Genomic DNA, 6,283 nt, shown 5'->3' with positions numbered 1-6,283 from the left:
AATAATCTTCCCATCGCCAGAAAAAGTGCTGACTGCATAATACCCTGAAACCAAACTCTGCTTAGTATGCTGACCTGATTTTTTTCTTCCTGGAAAGATTGACTTTTATTTTTACTTACTTAAAAATAAAAAAGCTTTTAATTAAAGTATAACTTCTATACAAGTAAAATGCACAAATCTGTGTGTGTAGGTCAGTAATTTTTTACATATTTATCCATACATATAACCGCCACTCAAATTAGATTATACAGCATTTATAACACCCCAGAAGGTCACATGTTCCCTTTTAAGGCAGTAACTTCATTCCTAAGCTATTATTCTCACTTCTATTACTGTTGAATACCTTTTTCATTTTTTAAACTGATATAAATGGAATCAAACAATAATTCTGTTTTTATGATTGGTTTCTTTCACTCACAGTTAACTCTGTGAGAGTCATCTATTTGTTGCATTTGGCAGTGCTTTGTTCCTTTTCATTGCTGTGTAGTATTCCACTGAATGAATGTACCACATTCTCTTTTGACAGATATTTTGGTCGTTTGCAGTTCTTGACTCTTAGGAATTAAACTGCCATTCATGCATGGGTCTTTGTTGAATATAAGCATTCATTTCTTTTGGGTATCAACTCAGGAGTGGAATTGATGGGTCACAATTTTTGTGTCTATTTAGCTTTAGTAGGCACTCAGTTTGCCAAAAAGGGTTGCACCAGTTTAATTTCTCACCGCAAAAACTGGCTTTTTATTATTTTTATTTATTTATTTTGGCAAAGCTAGCTGAGGTTTTATTTTGGACCAAAAAAGCAATTGCATTGTTTCATAGCTGGAGGCATGGGCAAGGGAGGTCCCCAAGCAGTAAACTCCCCCTCGGCTGGACTGAGGGCTAGGGCTGAGCCTCAGGTGACTCTCCTGTTCCCTGTGCTTCCCTGCACAGGGGTCTCTCTCCCAGGTTCTGGGGCAGCCACAGGAGGGGCAGGCTGGGAGGGGCTGCCGCAGCTGTCCACTTGGACAGAACGTCAGAGGACCCGGACACCAGCCTCCCATCGCGGGTCTGATCTGCACAACCAGGGCCCTGGTGGAGCTGGAGCGGCTGAAGGAGCTGGAGCTCGCGCCACAGCCAAAGAGCCAAAGCTGCAGCCCAGACCGTAGCTGAGACGGGGGCTTGTGAGGCCCCCATAGCCGAGCTCAGACCACCTGCATCGCCGCCGGGGGTCTTCGCATGGATACTCCTGTTCTGCTCTGCATCCAGTGATGCAGCCGGCTCTCCTCGCCTTCCGGCAGCTTCCTGTAGGTGGCGATCTCGATGCCCAGGGCCAGCTTGACGTTCATCAGCTTCTGGTACTCACGCAGCTGCGCGCGCGTCCTGCTTGGCCCGCTGCAGGGCGGCCTCGGGTTCGGACAGCTTGGCGTTGCCATCCTTATCGGCCAGCTCCCCACACTGCTTGGCATCTGCCATGGCGACCTCCAGGGAAGCCCTCTGGCCTCTGAGGTCCTCAGTCTCAGCCTGGAGCCGCTGATGTTCCGGTTCATCTCGGAGATCTCAGCCTTTGTACTGCAGGTCATCCCTGTGCTTCCCAGACACTGTCTGTATCTCCTCATACTTCATCTGCTACATGCTCTCCGCCTCAGCCCGGCTGTGGCTGGCCATCTCCTCCCACTGCGCCTTGACCTCAGTGATGATGCCATCCATGTCCAGGGAGCGGCTGTTGTCCATGGACAGCACCACACACGTGTCCGAGATCTGGACTGCAGCTCCCGGATCTCCTCTTCATTACAGCTGCCTGAGGAAGTCGATCTGTCAGTCAGCCCTTCCAGGCGAGACTCCAGCTCCCCTTTGTTCATGTAAGCTTCATCTGCATCTGTCTTCATGAGGACAAGTTCATTCTGCATTTCTGTAGGCTTATTGATCTCATCCTCATACTTACTCTTGAAGTCCTCTACCAGACTTTGCATACTGCCAAGCTCTGCCTCCAGCTTTAGCTTCTCCTGGCCCAGAGTCTCCAGCTGCCGCCTAAGGCTGTTGATGTAGCTCTTGAACATGTTGTCCATGTTGCTCCCAGCTGTCTTCTGCAGGAGGCTCCACTTGGTCTCCAACCTCTCGTTCTGCTGCTCCAAGAACCGTACCTTGTCTATGAAGGAGGCAAACTTGTTGTTGAGGCTCCTGAACTGCTCCTTCTCCTGGGTGTGCACGGCCTGGACATTGGAGTGCACCTCCAGGTTAAGGGGGCTCAGCAGGCTCTGGTTGACCATGACGGTGGTGATGCCTCCCATGCTGCTGGCCCCACCATAGCCTCCACCCAGGAAGCTGCTGCTGCCCACTCAGGAGAAGCTCAAGGAGCTGATGCTGGCACTGGGCCCACTCGTGTAGGAGCAGCTGCTGAAGGCCAGGGCCAAGACAGGCTTTTTAAAATGAGGGAGCATATGTTGTATGCTTTCAAGGTAGATCTTTCTCAACTCTGACTACCTAAGGATGGCTTGTTTAAAGTTATTTAGGCAAGGCATAAATGCTCTAGAAAGGACAGTTTTTCACTTATCTTTTTCATTTTCAAATTCAGCTGTGTGTGTGTGTCCATCAAGGAAAAATGGCCTGTATAGAAAGCAATTTTAATTGCTCCAGACCCAGCAAAACCATTATTAGGTATCCACATCCTTGGGTAGATTTTCTCTACATTGAACAATATACCAGATAAACTCACTTCTCAGTTTCTCCAACCCAAAATGATACATTGTTTCTTAAATGTTCATTTTAATTTCAAATTGAAAAGTAGATATGTTCATTGCAGAAATTTCAGAAAACACAAGAAATCACATGGAAGAGGATTGCCCATAATCTGACGGTGGATATTCTGATTATATGCTTCCAGAATTTATTTACACATGAACAAGTTATAACTATAGTTATATAGTATAGTAACATCCTTATACATGCATCTTGTGAATGTATCCAAGTATTTTCTTAGAAGAAATTCCAAATTTTTAATGTCTAGGTCAAAGGATATGCATGTTCAACTTCAACACATATTACCAAAATGCCTCCACAAAAGCCTATGCTAATGTACAAACCCAGCAATAAATGAGAATACAAAATTCCCAAACTCTCCTGAAGCTGGTTTCAATATTCTTTTTTATTATCATCTAGTTATTGACCTCTGACAATGCCCATTTTAATTAGTACTTATTTAATTACAAGTAAGTTTAAAAGTCCATACCCATTTGCACTTACTACTTTGTAAATTGCTTGCTCACCTTTTTAGCCTATATTTTTTTGCTATGTGAAATATTTTATATGTAGGAAATCAATTAACATTTTGTGCGCTTTGCTTGTTTTAAACAAATTATTTTTAGTTTTGACGAATTAGTATTTCCATTATTCATTCATCTTTATTTGTATTCTTCAGTAGAAAGTTGCGGTTTTTGCTCTGATAGTCTTCATAATTCTTGTTAAATTTAGTCCCTACATATTTTGCATCGTTGTTGCTAATTTGAATTCAATTATTTATATTATATTACATTACTGTTAGATGCTGATTATTAAAATATTGATGACTGACATTTGTGAAATCTGCTACTACTAATTTATTTATGTGGTCAGCATTTCGACCAATACTTATTAGTTTATACAGTTTTCAGTTGTCTTGACTTTTTCAGCTAGATAATCAAATTGTATGCAAATAATGACATTTTCTTTTTTTTTAATATTTATACTTTCCATTTTTTAATCTTGCTTGACACAGGAAACACTTCTAGAATATGGTTAAACAATATTGGTGAAAAAGGACCTCTTTGTCTTTTTCCTAATTTAATTCATTTTACTATTTATTTTAGTGCTGCTATTAGATTTGAGTTACAAAGTTTTTTTTAAAAAAAACTCATATTAAGAAAATATCTTATTTTTCTATTTTTTAAAGATGTTTACTATAGAAAATTATTTTTATCAAAACATATTAACATGTATTGATATAATGTTATGAGTCTTTGCAGAAATAGTAAGTTGATTTGTATAACTAGAGCTACTTATACTGAATTTTTCTTGCACTCAAAGCATAATCTCTACTTTGTCACGGAACATTTTTCCTTTCATATCCTCAGGAATTGATTTGTTGATGTTTGCCTGAAAATTTTAGACTTTTTATAAGTGAGATTGTTGGTCCATAGTTTTCTCTCTTGGTAATCCTCTTAGATTTTTCTGTCAGTTTTGCTAGGTTGGTAAAATAACTATGGTCATCTCCATTATTTTCTGTATGCTGTGAATATTTTCTACAGTAAATGACATTTCTATTTTCTTCCAATAATACTTTTATTGAACAGTATTATATATTAGGTACTGGGGACACCGTCATGAATCATAAAGATACAGTGTATCTTTGAAAAGGACTTACAGGGGAGTCTGTTTCCTGAAAGTTTGAGAGAATTAGTCTGGCCCCCTTTTTGGAATATAGAGAAGGGCATTTTGACAACATTTCTAATTTCTTACATTTTAATGGATATAACTCAGTTTTCTACTTTTATCGTATTCTTCATATTATCTTGGAAAAATATTCATCTCTTGGAAAGTTTGATGCTGTCCTTTAATAGATTAATCTTCATCTGTGATTATGTTCCAGTTCCTAACTTAAGTGTTTCTAAATCCTTTTTTTTTCCTCTGATGTGATTGTTATATAGTATTTATTATTAAACCTGGAGCAAAGAACAAATTACCCTGCTATCACCACATAGTCTGTTTTTGTCACAAAATTGATAATGTGACAAGAGGAATTGTCAAATCTGAGAGGAACTCATGAATACATTGAAGATAATATTTTTCTTAAATAGTGGAAAATCACTATGTTGTGTGACCTTGGGCAAGTAACTTACTTGCCTGGGACTCAATTCTTGCATCTATTTCTTGAGAAGAATATTAATTTCTCAAGACCGGTAGGCATGTTTTCTGAATCTGACCCAGAGACTAGGACAGTGGCTCTGATGTAGCAGGCTTTCAATAACAATTTGTTGAACTGAATTCTCTGCCGGACGACAAGGAGCTTGATTAGATGACTTGTTGAGGATCGTTCCAATTGTAAGAGCTATCATATTATAAGAAAAATTATAATGATGAAAAGAAATTGTCAAAGAATTAACACCATCGCAGAAATATAGAGGCCAGCTAGGGTTTTCCTTTTTATAAACCATCCAGCAGCAATATCACTCATTCCTAATTTAATCATTTACCAGCTACATTCTTGGAACAATATTTAATTCTTTTATTCTGAACTCAATAAAGCCTATTGTTTTAGTTATCATTTTATAAGGAAAAATGAAATAGTTTGTGTGACTGAAAACCAATAATTCATTTTCACATCACCAATGAGTTGGTGAATTTTCTCTTATCAGTATTTTTTGTTTGTTAATTGTTTTTTCCAAAGTTCAGCTCACAGTGTGTGTTCAAGCGGGTAATTCACATGGTTTTGAAAAGAGATGAAAGAAGAAAAAGATGTCACATTTCAATACATTCACAGTTCCCTACTTAATATAAATTTGAGACTGAACTTGACAAATTATGGAAGTCATTTCTGTGTTATTCTTTCATAGTAGCACATTGATCCTTGACCATCTTTGTGTTTCTGTTTGTTTTCCCTCATGGAATCTTTTCCTTCACATAGAAGGCTGCATTGCCAAAAGCAATGCCTAATAGCTTTAGTTTAGGATTTCTATTCATTTTAGCTATGCATGGTAAATATTTTCCCTTACAGTCATCCATAGTAAGTCACTGTATTATCAACACTAGATTTGGGGCAAGATATGGCATAGCAGAATCTCATGTAAACAATCACTCCCTGAAAATTCCAGGAAGGCATAATTATTTGGAAAAACTGTTAAGTACTATTATAATCTTGTAAAGGGCAATGGTCATATTAGATAATAATTCTTAAGCTTCTAAATTGTGGGGATCTTCCAGACTTATTACATATATGGGAGTTTAAAAAAAAGGTCATCTAATTTAACTCTTATTAGATAATCATGCTTATTGTTAACTGTTGTCTTGATGAATGATCTTAATAGAATCTCTAAAACTGAATGCACTCCTGCTTTGGATCCAAGACCACTTTACTTTACAATACAGTAGAATGGCTAGTAAGCAACCTGCTAATTGTTTTCATCCAGATTATCTCCCTCTTTAAAATTAAATCAGTTGTCTATTTAAAGTGAAATAAATGCATGTGATTGTTTATATGTCTTTATTGTGCTTAATCAATAAAGACATTCTATAAAACCATTTCTAGAGTATTTTTCTGAAAGCAGAGATAAAT

The 6,283-nt window shown here is 38.2% G+C and overlaps 1 pseudogene; it reads right to left on the bottom strand.

Annotated features, from left to right (window-relative positions):
* Positions 1-879: 879 nt before the first annotated feature.
* LOC108287671 lies at positions 880-2,417 on the bottom strand (annotated as a pseudogene).
* Positions 2,418-6,283: the final 3,866 nt, after the last annotated feature.

The sequence above is a fragment of the Cebus imitator genome, unplaced genomic scaffold, assembly GCF_001604975.1.
Source record: "Cebus imitator isolate Cc_AM_T3 unplaced genomic scaffold, Cebus_imitator-1.0 Scaffold351, whole genome shotgun sequence".
In the NCBI taxonomy this organism is placed as follows: domain Eukaryota; kingdom Metazoa; phylum Chordata; class Mammalia; order Primates; family Cebidae; genus Cebus; species Cebus imitator.
Note: the sequence above shows the minus strand (reverse complement) of the source record. Positions and strands in the feature narration are given on the sequence as shown.